The sequence below is a fragment of the Scyliorhinus torazame genome, chromosome 30, assembly GCF_047496885.1.
Source record: "Scyliorhinus torazame isolate Kashiwa2021f chromosome 30, sScyTor2.1, whole genome shotgun sequence".
NCBI classification, from domain to species: domain Eukaryota; kingdom Metazoa; phylum Chordata; class Chondrichthyes; order Carcharhiniformes; family Scyliorhinidae; genus Scyliorhinus; species Scyliorhinus torazame.
This window is the reverse complement of record NC_092736.1, coordinates 3,585,097-3,597,986: the sequence shown is the minus strand read 5'-3', so window position 1 is coordinate 3,597,986 and position 12,890 is coordinate 3,585,097. Positions and strand designations below refer to the sequence as shown.

At 54.0% G+C, this 12,890-nt stretch overlaps 1 protein-coding gene across 1 annotated transcript in view; it reads left to right on the top strand.

Moving 5' to 3' along the window:
- The window catches only part of lingo1a (leucine rich repeat and Ig domain containing 1a), a 981,364-nt gene that overhangs the window by 178,960 nt on the left and 789,514 nt on the right, over positions 1–12,890 (top strand). The gene's annotated exons all lie outside the window — the stretch shown is intronic.

Genomic DNA, 12,890 nt, shown 5'->3' with positions numbered 1-12,890 from the left:
ATCTCTCAGGAGCAGATCTCCCAGGAGCAGCTCCTAAAGTAGCAGATCCCTCAAGAGCAGATCTCTCAGGAGAAGATCCCTCAAGAGCAGATTCCTCAAGAGCAGATCTCTCAGGAGCAGATCCCTCAGGAGCAGATCCCTCAGGAGCAGATCCTACAGGAGCAGATCCTACAGGAGCAGATCCCTCAAGAGCAGATTCCTCAAGAGCAGATCTCTCAGGAGATGATCCCTCAGGAGAAGATCCCTCAGGAACATATCTCTGAGGATCAGATCCCTCAGGAGCATATCTCTGAGGAGCAGATCCCTCAGGAGCTGGTCCCTCAAGAGCAGATCACTCAGGAGCAGATCCTTCAGGAGTTGATCCTTCAGGAGCATATCTCTGAGGACCAGATCCCTCAAGAGCAGATCTCTCAGGGGCAGTTCCCTCAGGAGCAGATTCCCCAGGAGCAGATTCCCCAGGAGCAGATCCCTGTCCAGTGATCCCTGGATTAGAGAGAGAGGGGGAATCAGCCAGGGTTCCTGCTCCTGATCACTGCCCAGTGATCCCTGGGTTAGAGAGAGAGAGAGAGGAAATCAGCCAGGGTTCCTGCTCCTGATCACTGTCCAGTGATCCCTGGGTTAGAGAGAGAGAGGGGAAATCAGCCAGGGTTCCTGCTCCTGATCACTGTCCAGTGATCCCTGGGTTAGAGAGAGAGGGGAAATCAGCCAGGGTGCCTGCTCCTGATCACTGTCCAGTGATCCCTGGGTTAGAGAGAGAGGGGAAATCAGCCAGGGTTCCTGCTCCTGATCACTGTCCAGTGATCCCTGGGTTAGAGAGAGAGGGGAAATCAGCCAGGGCTCCTGCTCCTGGTCACTGTCCAGTGATCCCTGGGTTAGAGAGAGAGAGGAAATCAGCCAGGGCTCCTGCTCCTGATCACTGTCTAGTGATCCCTGGGTTAGAGAGAGAGGGGAAATCAGCCAGGGTTTCAGTTCCTGATCACTGTCCAGTGATCCCTGGGTTAGAGAGAGAGGGGAAATCAGCCAGGGCTCCTGCTTGTGGTCACTGTCCAGTGATCCCTGGGTTAGAGAGAGAGAGGAAATCAGCCAGGGTTCCTGCTCCTGGTCACTGTCCACTGATCCCTGGGTGAGAGAGAGAGAGGAAATCAGCCAGGGTTCCTGCTCCTGTTCACTGTCCAGTGATCCCTGTGTTAGAGAGAGAGGGGAAATCAGCCAGGGTTCCTGCTCCTGGTCACTGTCCAGTGATCCCTGGGTTAGAGAGAGAGGGGAAATCAGCCATGGTTCCTGCTCCTGATCACTGTCCAGTGATCCCTGGGTTAGAGAGAGATTGGAAATCAGCCAGGGTTCCTGCTCCTGGTCACTGTCCAGTGATCCCTGGGTGAGAGAGACAGAGCCACACAATATCTGGTGACAGGAAGTGTGTAGCCTTTTGAAGCTGGAAAGAGGCAGTTATTTCTCTCCACCTTTCCTCAAAGTGTTGTCACAAGCTCTGGCAATGAGCACTTGGTCTTCATGTGTGAGCCCAAACCATTATCCAGCCTATTCAGGCACGGGGGCCATCACCGACGAATCACACAATCGTTACGGTGCAGAAGAAGGCCATTCAGCCCATCATCTCTGCACCAGCCCTCTGAATGAGTAACTCACCTAGTCCCCAACCTTCTCCCCACAATCTTTCACATCATCCTTTGTCAGATATTCGTCTAATTCTGTTTGGAGCACTCCGATTGAACCTGCCTCCACCACAAAACCCCTTACGCTGTTGACGGTAATGATCGGAAACATTTTGTAAATGTAAATGATTTTTTTGGCCTGCTTCTTTCCGCTTCTGGGTCACTCAAAGGTAAGTCAAAGGAACAAAGATCACACACTGCTTTACAAGCGAGTTTATTATTGGCTGCAGGGCTGTTTCTGATTGGATTTCCCACACAGTGAGTGAGATTTAATATCCACATTTCACCATGGAAACTCAACAAGAGGAAGAACCTCACATCGAGATACTGCCGAGAGGGAGCTTGGTGACACTTCACTCAGGAAATGGGGAGATTCGGGGAGGCAGAGGCTCCTGTGACAGAAGATTATGACATTAATCATCTGCACAATGGAGGCCTTCAAGACAAGAGCCTCTCGCATAGGCCTGACCTTGGCTAATCCGGAGCTGAAGAGGAGGCTTTCCACGGAAGCTTCTGGACAGAGCTCCAGTGCGTAACCTGTGAGTATGATGAATAGAGCTGCGAAAACAGAGAGAGGAGGAAAGTCTGCATTTCACTCACCTTCACAGGCGCACCCACAACGTAACCTCAGACAGCAATGTGTGTTCCAACCAAATCCCACAGGATTTCCATCCAGCTGATCGGAGGTTAGTGTAAAACCTCAAAACAAATCACTGGACTTCAACATTAAGATAGCAGCTAGCATCGTCCCTCAGTCAGTGCTCCGTCCTGATGAAGAATATTGAAAAGTGAAGACTTGCCTTCCTGTAGCACCATCCGTGGGTCATCCCAAAGTGCTCACAGCCAATGAAGTACTTCTGATGTGCAGTCACTGTTGTGACATAGGGAACTTGACAGTCAATGTGTACACAGCAAGATCCCACAGTTAGTGCCGTGACCAGATCATCTATTTTAATTGTGTTGCAAGCTAAATATTGGGAAGGATAGGGAAGATCATTCCCAACACCTCCCCAGCCCGTTCCATGGTCGCTGGCTGAAATGCTGGCCACAGGGTCGTTCGTGCTCACCTGAGAGGGCAGGTGTGGGGGCCTCAATTTTACCTTCAGTCTGAAAAAAGGCACCTTGGACAACAGGCACCCGGAGTAGATCCGTAAGGCAGGAACGTTTTGGAGGAGCAGCAAACCCTGGCATGGTGGAACATGAAGGGCACAAGACCCACACAATCACACAATGGGTGCAGGAGGCCATTCGGCCTGTTGATTCCATGCTACCTCGCTACAAGAGTGATTCAGCTCGTGCCACTCCCCCACCTTTTCCCTGGAACCCTGCACATTCTCCTTTCTCAGATTGCAATCCAATTCCGAAAGGGCATCGCGATAAGCACAGAAACGGAATGGCCCGAGGCAGTGCCAACATGGCAGTGTCTGCCTGGGAATGCCAACCAGTGCCAAGGGGGCACTGCCAGGAGTAAAGACGGTACTGCGCCTGGACTGTCCCTCTCTTCCGGGGGCAATATTTACCTTTGTGGACCCCCCGCCCCCCCCCCCGCCCCACCCCACTCAGGGGGGGGGATCCTCTTGATGGAATCTCGCTTTTTGGAACCTGTTGTAAAGTTTGCCGATGCGACGCCATTGGCTGAGGTGTCGATATTCAGTGAGGGGGGGAGTGATGTGGCGGGGGAGCTGGTTTATTCTATTAAAATACAAAACCATTAAAATGAGGTTCTTGCCCTTTGTGGGCGTGAAGTTGGGGACGTCACCGGCTAGGGGAGTGGAGAATTGGGAAACGTGACTCTCTCTGGAATTTCCGCCCCCGTGGATCCCACTGTGTGAGGAGGATTTTCCTCCATCCCCCTCATTCTCAATCCCTCCACCAAAGGGAGCAGTTTCTCCCAATCTACTCTGCCCAAACCCCTCATGATTTTGAACGCCTCGATCAAATCTCCTCTCAGCCTCCCCTTGCCCGAGGACAGCAATCTCAGCTTCTCCCAAACTGCCCACCCCGCCGACTCGAGCGGGCTCTAAAAACCAACATAAACCTGTGGGGCTGGGTGCCCCGCTTCCTGGCTGTGGAATTTGATGCAAGTCTGTCCATGTTTAGTTTAGCATTTTGAGGAAAATCCAAACAGCTGAGGAAGTGATTATGAGTTTGGAGGTGGAGGAAGACGGGGCTGATCCAGTGACTGAAGCTGAAAGAGTGAATCGGGGCAACAAATGTATTGCAAGAGCATTGGAGTGAGAAAGCGGAAGGGTAGACACAAGGCAAGCAGAGATAGTCAGCTCGAGGATAGTGCGATGAGGGAAAAAGACACAAATAACTCAGTATGAGGGAGGTCACAATATATTTCCTCCAATGTACGTACGTTTATAAATTTGCAGTGTATATATTTATGTACATTAAGTAAAACACATCAACAGCTTCTGTTACAAATGAGTACCTGCTTGAAAGTTCCATCACCCACTTTCCCTTCAAAGGCTTAACTTTCTTAATGACGTCCTGAGCAACTTCAGTCGGACATAAGCGTGGACCTAACTCTCGACAAGTCCCGGACACTCATCGCTCCTTTGCTGACCGACCTCGGTAGGTGGCTTGTCCAGTAAAGCCTCTATTAATTATCATCATTGTCTTCAAATCCCTCCAAGGCTTCGTCACTGCCAATCTGTGTAACCTCCTCCAGCCTTACCATTCTCTAAGATATCTGCCCTTCCCTACCTCTGCTGTTTTGAGTACCTCTGATTTTAATTACATCCACCATCGGTGACCGTCCCTTCAGCTGCCTGGGCCCTAGCTCTGGAATTCCCTCCCTATATCTCTCCACGTCTCCCCTCTCACAAGGGGCTCCATAATATTTGGTAAACCTTCAGTCAGCTACCCTGATCTCCCCATGTAGCTTGGCATCAAAGTTTGTTTGATAACTGTGGTGATTGTCCCTTTAAGGGCAACACAGCAGAGTAAGGGTCACCTGGCCTGGATAACCAATCGGGGCTCAGAGTGTGGAATTACCCCATTGGGACAAAGGCTCCTCGGGAGAGACATTTGTGGGAGCTGGCTACAGACATGTGCACACTGTCCAATTCGTATGGATAAATACCTTTTGTGTTCCCTAATGAAGTCTGTGAAAGTGCATCTTTACATCTGGCGATGAGGATACATTATCCTGACACTGCCTCTGGCCCGACCCATGTGAGCATCCTCTTTAAGTCGAAGTCTGAAAAAACAGTACTCACCAGAGTGCCTCTCTTTGGGCGGATAGACACATTTGACTCCTCCATGTGAAACGGGAAACAATTTCAACCACTAGCAAAGCACAAAGGTTGAGAATAGACAATGGGTCAGTAATGCTTCAAATGGAATGTGACTGATGTGGGGGTAACCACGCTGCTGAATCATGTGGGTTTAAGGAGGTTGAGTGTTTATATTGTCACAAAATGAACTTTTTATAAAGCAGTGCGGAACTAAGTCAAGATCGGCAAGTAATCGATCAGCTAAGATGTTACAAGTACGCAATATGGGAGAGCCTAGCACCCGGGATTCTGGTATTCACTCTCTGTTTCATCCCAAAACAGGCAGGATGAACCCTATTCCTGTAAATTCCGGGTAAATGGGAAGCCCCTCCAGTTGGAAGGGGATATGGGACATCCACCACTGTGATGGGTGATCAGACATTTCACTACCTAAGAGAGGGAGTCCAAACATTGAACCCAAAGAGCACGTCTGCCCAGTTGAAGATGTATACGGGAGAAGCAATAAAAATAGAAGCACCACATTGGTCCCTGTTAACCCTGGACAACAGCCTACCCGGCTCCCCATGGTAATAGGGATGGGTGAAGGACCAAATCTTCTCAGCCGTGATTGGCTTAAAGAAACTGAATTGGGCCGAAATTTTTTAAGTGCAGGATGGAGGATGCCCGGGATTATGAAAAATTCGGCAAAATCAAAGGCTACAAGCTAAGATTTATGTGGGTCCAGAGGAGACTACCCAATTCCCCGAACAGGCGCCGGAATGTGGCGACTAGGGGCTTTTCACAGTAACTTCATTGAAACCTACTCGTGACAATAAGCGATTTTCATTTTCATTTCATTTTTTAGGACAAGACAGGTACAGCATTCCTAATAAGAGAAAGTGGATACTGAGTTGAACAGGTTGTAAGAACTAGGCTTTATCCAGCCAGTTCAGTTCTTGGAATGGGCAACACCTGTAGTCCCTGTATTGAAACCAGACAAGGCCATTCGCATTTGTGGCAGTTAATCAGGCTGCAAAGCTGAATAAATATCCAATCCCAAGAATTGAAGACCTGTGTGCAGAACTAGCAGGAGGTCAATCTGTCACAAAGCTGGATATGAGTCACACGCACCAGCAACTCGAATTCCGAAGTATGGCATGGTAAACACATGGGCATATTCTGGCACACGCCTGCCTTTTGATGTGTCTTTAGCATGTGCAATATTCCAAAGGACAACAAAGAGTCTGTGCAGGGGCTACTGGGAGTTGTAGTCTACCTTAATGATGGGCAACATATTGGTGCAGTGGTTAGCATTGCTGCCTCACAGCGCCAGGGACCCGGGTTCAATTCCACCCTTGGGTCACTGTCTATGTGGGGTGAACACGTTCTCCCCGTGTGTGCGTGGGTTTCCTCCGGGTGCTCCGGTTTCCTCCCACAGTCCAAAGATGTGCAGGTTAGGTGGATTGGCCATGCTAAATTGCCCTTAGTGTCCAGGGATGTGCAGGTCAGGTTATGGGGATGCAGGGGTGGGGCGGGTGGACATGGGTAAAGTGCTCATTTGAAGGGTTGGTGCAGACTCGATGGGCCGAATGGCCTTCTTCTGCACTGTAGGGATTCTATGATGTCCTTACAACTGGATTGACAGAAGTTGAACATCTGGCAAACTTAGAAGACGGGTTAGAGAGATTTCAGAGGCCTAGGGCTTGCATCAAGAAAGAGAAATACACCTTTGAAACCTCTTAGGTACCTCACTGGGGCACCGTGTAGATGTACCTCACTGAGGCACCGTGTAGATGTACCTCACTGGGGCACCGTGTAGATGTACCTCACTGGGGCACCGTGTAGATGTACAGGGATCACACCCCGCGGAAGGCAAGGTCACGGTGATACAGGCCCCACAAACACAGCTGAACTCAAATTGTTTTGGGGATGGTAAACTACAATGGACAATTCTGTTACCAAACGCATCGATGCTATTGGCTCTCAGAGGCTGTAAAACGCCACTCACAAATCGAGAGGGAAGGACTATCAATAGCTTTAGCGTCAAGAGCTTTCACCAGTATTTACAGGGTAGACACTAGACCATCGTTTCTGATCACCAGCAGTACCAGGATACCACACTGCCCAAAGGGCAGGCAGCTGGGGGCCTCTGATACCCTGGGGCCGCCAACGAGTGCCGTTCCGTCCGGTCCCCATTTGTGGAGACAAGGGCCAAACGGCGATAATCTGAGGTCTCCGAGGCAAAGGGGATTGATCCCAACGCCTCGGGTACCTCGGGAATCTGTGCATTGCAGTGAGATGAGCTGTCTCACATTAATATGCAGATTTGCCAAAAGTGATCCCGCCCACAACGCGCTACAACTTGCCAGCGGCGTGTCAAACCCGACCCTGGCGAATCCCACACCGTTTCCATCGTATTCCACGTAGTGCCGGTGCTAGCCCATTAACGGGCGGCGAATCGGTTGAGGTTCAGCGCCAGCTTTGCTATCGTAGAAATCCACGAATCCTGCCCCACAGTCAACACTCCAGGCTCAGGATCGGAAAAACCGGCAGAGTGTGTGTGGGACCCCACCCCCCAGTGAGAGTCAGTGTGCGTGGGACACGTACCCCAGTGAGAGTCAGTGTGCGTGGGACCCGTACCCCAGTGAGAGTCAGTGTGTGTGGGACCCCACCCCCCAGTGAGAGTCAGTGTGCGTGGGACCCGTACCCCAGTGAGAGTCAGTGTGTGTGGGACCCCACCCCCCCAGTGAGAGTCACTGTGTGTGGGACCGGTACCCCAGTGAGAGTCAGTGTGTGTGGGACCCGTACCCCAGTGAGAGTCAGTGTGTGTGGGACCCGTAACCCAGTGAGAGTCAGTGTGTGTGGAACCCGTACCCCAGTGAGAGTCAGTGTATGTGGGACCCGTACCCCAGTGAGAGTCAGTGTGTGTGGGACCCGTACCCCAGTGAGAGTCAGTGTGTGTGGGACCTGTACCCCAGTGAGAGTCAGTGTGTGTGGGACCCGTACCCCAGTGAGAGTCAGTGTGTGTGGGACCCGTACCCCAGTGAGAGTCAGTGTTTGTGGGGCCCGTACCCCAGTGAGAGTCAGTGTGTGTGGGACCCGTACCCCAGTGAGAGTCAGTGTATGTGGGACCCGTGCCCCAGTGAGAGTCAGTGTGTGGAACCTGTATCCCAGTGAGAGTCAGTGTGTGTGGGACTCGTACCCCAGTGAGAGTCAGTGTGTGTGGGACCCGTACCCCAGTGAGAGTCAGTGTGTGTGGGACCCGTACCCCAGTGAGAGTCAGTGTGTGTGGAACCCGTACCCCAGTGAGAGTCAGTGTGTGTGGGACCCGTACCCCAGTGAGAGTCAGTGTGTGTGGGACACTTACCCCAGTGAGAGTCAGTGTGTGTGGGACCGGTACCCCAGTGAGAGTCAGTGTGTGTGGAACCCGTACCCCAGTGAGAGTCAGTGTGTGTGGGACCCGTACCCCAGTGAGAGTCAGTGTGTGTGGGACACTTACCCCAGTGAGAGTCAGTGTGTGTGGGACCGGTACCCCAGTGAGAGTCAGTGTGTGTGGGACCCGTACCCCAGTGAGAGACAGTGTGTGTGGGACCCGTACCTCAGTGAGAGTCAGTGTGTGGGACCTGTACCCCAGTGAGAGTCAGTGTGTGTGAGACCCGAACCCCAGTGAGACGCAGTGTGTGTGGGACCCGTACCCCAGTGAGAGTCAGTGTGTGTGGGACCCGTACCCCAGTGAGAGTCAGTGTGTGTGGGACCCGTACCCCAGTGAGGGTCAGTGTGTGTGGGACCCGTACCCCAGTGAGAGTCAGTGTGTGTGGGACCCGTACCCCAGTGAGAGTCAGTGTGTGTGGAATCCGTACCCCAGTGAGAGTCAGTGTGAGTGGGACCCGTACCCCAGTGAGAGTCAGTGTGTGTGGAATCCGTACCCCAGTGAGAGTCAGTGTGTGTGGGACCCGTACCCCAGTGAGAGTCAGTGTGTGGGACCCATACCCCAGTGAGAGTCAGTGTGTGTGGAACCCGTACCCCTGTGAGTCAGTGTGTGTGGGACCCGTACCCAGGTGAGAGTCAGTGTCTGTGGGACGCATACCCCAGTGAGAGTCAGTGTGTGTGGGACCCGTTCCCCAGTGAGAGTCAGTGTGTGTGGGACCCGTACTCCAGTGAGAGTCAGTGTGTGTGGGACCCGTACCCCAGTGAGAGTCAGTGTGTGTGGGACCCGTACCCCAGTGAGAGTCAGTGTGTGTGGGACCCGTACCCCAGTGAGAGTCAGTGTGTGTGGAACTGCATCCCAGTGAGAGTCAGTGTGTGTGGGACCCGTACCCCAGGGAGAGTCAGTGTGGGTGGGGCCCGTACCCCAGTGAGAGTCGGTGTGTGTGGAACTGCATCCCAGTGAGAGTCAGTGTGTGGGACCCATACCCCAGTGAGCGTCATTATGTGTGGAACCCGTACCAGAGTGAGAGTAAGTGTGTGTGGGACCCGTACCCCAGTGAGAGTCAGTGTGTGTGAGACCCGTACCCCAGTGAGAGTCAGTGTGTGTGGGACCCGTACCCCAGTGAGAGTCAGTGTGTGTGGGATCCGTACCCCAGTGAGAGTCAGTGTGTGTGAGACCCGTACCCCAGTGAGAGTCAGTGTGTGTGGGACCCGTACCCCAGTGAGAGTCAGTGTGTTTGCGACCCGTACCCCAGTGAGAGTCAGTGTGTGTGGGACAGGTACCCCAGTGAGAGTCAGTGTGTGTGGGACCCGTACCCTAGTGAGAGACAGTTTCTGTGGGACCCGTACCCCAGTGAGAGTCAGTGTGTGTGGGACCAGTACCCCAGTGAGAGTCAGTGGGTGTGGAACCCGTACCCCAGTGTGAGTCAGTGTGTATGGAACCCATACCCCAGTGAGAGACAGTGTGTGTGGAGCCCGTACCCCAGTGAGAGTCAGTGTGTGTGGAACCTCTACCCCAGTGAGAGTCAGTGTGCGTGGGACGCATACCCCAGTGAGAGTCAGTGTGTGTGGGACCCGTACCCCAATGAGAGTCCGTGTGTGTGAGACCCGTACCCCAGTGAGAGTCATTGTGTGTGGAACCCATACCCCAGTGAGTGTCAGTGTGTGTGGGACCCGTACCCTAGTGAGAGTCAGTGTGTGTGGAACCCGTACCCCAGTGAGAGTCAGTGTGTGTGGGACTCATACCCCAGTGAGAGTCAGTGTGTGTGGGACCCGTACCCCAGTGAGAGTCCGTGTGTGTGAGACCCGTACCCCAGTGAGAGTCAGTGTGTGTGGGACCCGTACCCCAGTGAGAGTCAGTGTGTGTGGGACCCGTACCCCAGTGAGAGTCAGTGTGTGTGGGACCCGTACCCCAGTGAGAGTCAGAGTGTGTGGGACCCGTTCCCCAGTGAGAGTCAGTGTGTGTGGGACCCGTACTCCAGTGAGAGTCAGTGTGTGTGGGACCAGTACCCCAGTGAGAGTCAGTGGGTGTGGAACCCGTACCCCAGTGAGAGTCAGTGTGTATGGAACCCATACCCCAGTGAGAGACAGTGTGTGTGGAGCCCGTACCCCAGTGAGAGTCAGTTTGTGTGGGACCCGTACCCCAGTGAGAGTCAGTGTGTGTGGAACCCGTACCCCAGTGAGAGTCAGTGTGTGTGGAACCCGTACCCCAGTGAGAGTCAGTGTGTGTGGGACCCGTACGCCAGTGAGAGTCATTGTGTGTGGAACCCGTACCCCAGTGAGAGTAAGTATGTGTGGGACCCGTACCCCAGTGAGAGTCAGTGTGTGTGGGACCCGTACCCCAGTGAGAGTCAGTGTGTGTGGAACCCATACCCCAGTGAGAGTCAGTGTGTGTGGGACCCGTACCCCAGTGAGAGTCATTGTGTGTGGAACCCATACCCCAGTGAGAGTCAGTGTGTGTGGAACCCGTACCCCTCTGAGTCAGTGCGTGTGGGACCCGTACCCCAGTGAGAGTCAGTGTGTGTGGGACCCGTACCCCAGTGAGAGTCCGTGTGTGTGAGACCCGTACCCCAGTGAGAGTCATTGTGTGTGGAACCCATACCCCAGTGAGTGTCAGTGTGTGTGGGACCCGTACCCTAGTGAGAGTCAGTGTGTGTGGAACCCGTACCCCAGTGAGAGTCAGTGTGTGTGGGACTCACACCCCAGTGAGAGTCAGTGTGTGTGGGACCCGTACCCCAGTGAGAGTCCGTGTGTGTGAGACCCGTACCCCAGTGAGAGTCAGTGTGTGTGGAACCCGTACCCCTGTGAGTCAGTGCGTGTGGGACCCGTACCCAGGTGAGAGTCAGTGTGCGTGGGACGCATACCCCAGTGAGAGTCAGAGTGTGTGGGACCCGTACCCCAATGAGAGTCCGTGTGTGTGAGACCCGTACCCCAGTGAGAGTCATTGTGTGTGGAACCCCACCCCCCAGTGAGAGTCAGTGTGCGTGGGACCCGTACCCCAGTGAGAGTCAGTGTGTGTGGGACCCCACCCCCCCAGTGAGAGTCACTGTGTGTGGGACCGGTACCCCAGTGAGAGTCAGTGTGTGTGGGACCCGTACCCCAGTGAGAGTCAGTGTGTGTGGGACCCGTAACCCAGTGAGAGTCAGTGTGTGTGGAACCCGTACCCCAGTGAGAGTCAGTGTATGTGGGACCCGTACCCCAGTGAGAGTCAGTGTGTGTGGGACCCGTACCCCAGTGAGAGTCAGTGTGTGTGGGACCTGTACCCCAGTGAGAGTCAGTGTGTGTGGGACCCGTACCCCAGTGAGAGTCAGTGTGTGTGGGACCCGTACCCCAGTGAGAGTCAGTGTTTGTGGGGCCCGTACCCCAGTGAGAGTCAGTGTGTGTGGGACCCGTACCCCAGTGAGAGTCAGTGTATGTGGGACCCGTGCCCCAGTGAGAGTCAGTGTGTGGAACCTGTATCCCAGTGAGAGTCAGTGTGTGTGGGACTCGTACCCCAGTGAGAGTCAGTGTGTGTGGGACCCGTACCCCAGTGAGAGTCAGTGTGTGTGGGACCCGTACCCCAGTGAGAGTCAGTGTGTGTGGAACCCGTACCCCAGTGAGAGTCAGTGTGTGTGGGACCCGTACCCCAGTGAGAGTCAGTGTGTGTGGGACACTTACCCCAGTGAGAGTCAGTGTGTGTGAGACCGGTACCCCAGTGAGAGTCAGTGTGTGTGGGACCCGTACCCCAGTGAGAGACAGTGTGTGTGGGACCCGTACCTCAGTGAGAGTCAGTGTGTGGGACCTGTACCCCAGTGAGAGTCAGTGTGTGTGAGACCCGAACCCCAGTGAGACGCAGTGTGTGTGGGACCCGTACCCCAGTGAGAGTCAGTGTGTGTGGGACCCGTACCCCAGTGAGAGTCAGTGTGTGTGGGACCCGTACCCCAGTGAGGGTCAGTGTGTGTGGGACCCGTACCCCAGTGAGAGTCAGTGTGTGTGGGACCCGTACCCCAGTGAGAGTCAGTGTGTGTGGAATCCGTACCCCAGTGAGAGTCAGTGTGTGTGGGACCCGTACCCCAGTGAGAGTCAGTGTGTGTGGAATCCGTACCCCAGTGAGAGTCAGTGTGTGTGGGACCCGTACCCCAGTGAGAGTCAGTGTGTGGGACCCATACCCCAGTGAGAGTCAGTGTGTGTGGAACCCGTACCCCTGTGAGTCAGTGTGTGTGGGACCCGTACCCAGGTGAGAGTCAGTGTCTGTGGGACGCATACCCCAGTGAGAGTCAGTGTGTGTGGGACCCGTTCCCCAGTGAGAGTCAGTGTGTGTGGGACCCGTACTCCAGTGAGAGTCAGTGTGTGTGGGACCCGTACCCCAGTGAGAGTCAGTGTGTGTGGGACCCGTACCCCAGTGAGAGTCAGTGTGTGTGGGACCCGTACCCCAGTGAGAGTCAGTGTGTGTGGAACTGCATCCCAGTGAGAGTCAGTGTGTGTGGGACCCGTACCCCAGGGAGAGTCAGTGTGGGGGGGCCCGTACCCCAGTGAGAGTCGGTGTGTGTGGAACTGCATCCCAGTGAGAGTCAGTGTGTGGGACCCATAC